General features: G+C 35.9%; 1 non-coding gene across 1 annotated transcript; it reads left to right on the top strand.

Annotated features, from left to right (window-relative positions):
• The first annotated feature begins 840 nt into the window (after positions 1-840).
• LOC127740445 (small nucleolar RNA R71) lies at positions 841-948 on the top strand. Its single transcript, XR_008001121.1, has one exon. It is a non-coding gene; the product is annotated as a small nucleolar RNA R71 (small nucleolar RNA).
• Positions 949-2,830: the final 1,882 nt, after the last annotated feature.

The raw sequence follows: 2,830 nt of genomic DNA on the forward strand, positions 1-2,830 counted from the left end.
GTAAATCCAATGGAATCTCTATGGTCTCAGTGTGAGCCTCAGATTCCCATGGTTCCTCATTAGGGAACTCATTGGAGGCCAGTGAACGTCCATTGAGGTCTTCCTCAGTGGCGATCACTTTCTCTTCCTCCTCTCCAAATTTGGCTATGTTGATGGCCTTACACTCTCCTTTTGGATTTTCTTCTGTATTGCTTGGAAGAGTACTAGGAGGGAGTTCAGTAACTTTCTTACTCAGCTGACCTACTTGTCCCTCTAAGTTTCTAATGGAGGACCTTGTTTCAGTCATGAAACTTTGAGTGGTTTTGATTAGATCAGAGACCATGGTTGCTAAGTCAGAGTGGCTCTGTTTAGAATTCTCTATCTGTTGCTGAGAAGATGATGGAAAAGGCTTGCCATTGCTAAACCTATTTCTTCCACCATTATTGTTGATGAAACCTTGTTGAGGTCTCTGTTGATCCTTCCATGAAAGATTTGGATGATTTCTCCATGAAGGATTATAGGTGTTTCCATAGGATTCTCCTATGTAATTCACCTCTTCCATTGAAGGTTTCTCAGGATCATAAGCTTCTTCTTCATATGAAGCATCCTTAGTACTGCCAGAGCCAATATGGCATTCAGAGTATCAATCTCAAGAACTCATTTCTTCTAATTTGTCCCATTGTTCACAGGATTCCTTTCAGAAGTGTACATGAATTGGTTATTTGCAACCATTTCAATGAGTTCTTGAGCTTCTGCAGGCGTCTTCTTTAGATGAAGAGATCCTCCAGCAGAGCTATCCAATGACATCTTGGACAGTTCAGACAGACTATCATAGAAGATACCTATGATGCTCCATTTAGAAAGCATGTCAGAAGGACACTTTCTGATCAATTGTTTGTATCTTTCCCAAGCTTCATAGAGGGATTCACCTTCCTTCTGTCTGAAGGTTTGGACTTCCACTCTAAGCTTACTCAATTTTTGAGGTGGAAAGAACTTTGCCAAGAAGGCATTGACTAGCTTTTCCCAAGAGTTCAGGCTTTCTTTAGGTTGAGAGTCCAACCATATTCTAGCTCTGTCTCTTACAGCAAAAGGGAATAGCATAAGTCTGTAGACCTCAGGGTCAACCCCATTGGTCTTGACAGCGTCACAAATTTGTAAGAATTCAGCTAAGAACTGATGAGGATCTTCCAATGGAAGTCCATGGAACTTGCAATTCTGTTGCATTAGAGAAACTAATTGAGGCTTAAGCTCAAAGTTGTTTGCTCCAATGGCAGGGATAAAGATGCTTCTCCCATAGAAGTCGGGAGTAGGTGCAGTAAAGTCACCCAGCACCTTCCTTGCATTTTTGGCATTGTTGTTGTTTTCGGCTGCCATGTCTTCTTCTTTGAAGATTTCTGTTAGGTCCTCTACAGAGAGTTGTGCTTTAACTTCTCTTAGCTTTCGCTTCAAGGTCCTTTCAGGTTCAGGGTCAGCCTCAACAAGAATGCTTTTGTCATTGCTCCTACTCATATGAAAGAGAAAAGAACAAGAAAATATGGAATCCTCTATGTCAAAGTATAGAGATTCCTTGAGGTGTCAGAGGAAAAGAAAAATAGAAGGAAGAAGTAGAAAATTCGAACTTATCAAGGAAAGATAGAGTTCGAATTGTGCATTGAGGAATAGTGTTAGTCCATAAATAGAAGGATGTGAGAAGAGGGGAAGAAATTTTCGAAAATAGGTTAAAAAGATTTTAAAAACATTTTGAAAAATACTAATTGATTTTCGAAAACTAAGAGTCGAAAAGAAATCAAGTGATTTTTGAAAAAGATTTTGAAATTAGAAATTAAAAAGATATGATTGAAAACTATTTTGAAAAATGTGTGATTAAAAAGATATGATTGAAAAGTTATGGTTTTAAAAAGATGTGATTGAGAAGATATGATTTGAAAAACAATTTGAAAAGATTTGATATTTTTTTTAAAAATAATGACTTGCTTAATTAAAATAATGACTTGCTTAATAAGAAAGATATGATTCAGACATTAAACCTTTCTCAACAGAAAAGGCAACATACTCTGAGATGTTGAATCAAATCATTAATTGTTAGCAAGTATTTTTGAAAATGGAAAAAAGTTAATTTTGAAAACACATGATTGAAAAGATATGATTTGAAAAAGATTTGATTTTGAAAAACTTTGAAAACTTGAAAAAAAAATTTGCATTAAAAACAAAATCTTCCCTCTTGTGCCATCCTGGCGTTAAATGCCCAGAATGGTATCCATTCTGGCGTTTAACGCCCAAAACACTACCCTTTTGGGCTTTAAACGCCCAGCCAGGCACCCTGGCTGGCGTTTAAACGCCAATTTTCCTTCCTCACTGGGCGTTTTGAACGCCCAGCTTTTTCTGTGTAATTCATCTGCTGTATGTTCTGAATCTTTAATTCTCTGTATTATTGACTTGAAAAGACACAAATCAAATTTTTTTTTGGATTTTTAGTAATGAGGAATAACCAAAATGCAACTAAAATCAAATAAACAATGCATGCAAGACACCAAACTTAGAAGTTTGTATACTACTGACACTAACAAATTGAGAATGCATATGAGAAACAACAAAACACACAAAACGAGAGAATTTAAAGATCAGAGCAAGTAAATCATCAAGAACAACTTGAAGATCTATGAAGACACATGATAAATGCAAGAAGAATAGAAACATGCAATGGACACCAAACTTAAAATGAAACACTAGACTCAAACAAGAAATATTTTTGGTTTTTATGATTTTGTAATTTTTTTGGTTTTTTCGAAAATTATATGGAGAAGAAAATAAAGAGATTCAAAATTTTTAATAAGAATTCCAGGAATCATGC

The sequence above is a fragment of the Arachis duranensis genome, chromosome 6 (genome assembly GCF_000817695.3).
Source record: "Arachis duranensis cultivar V14167 chromosome 6, aradu.V14167.gnm2.J7QH, whole genome shotgun sequence".
Classification (NCBI taxonomy): domain Eukaryota; kingdom Viridiplantae; phylum Streptophyta; class Magnoliopsida; order Fabales; family Fabaceae; genus Arachis; species Arachis duranensis.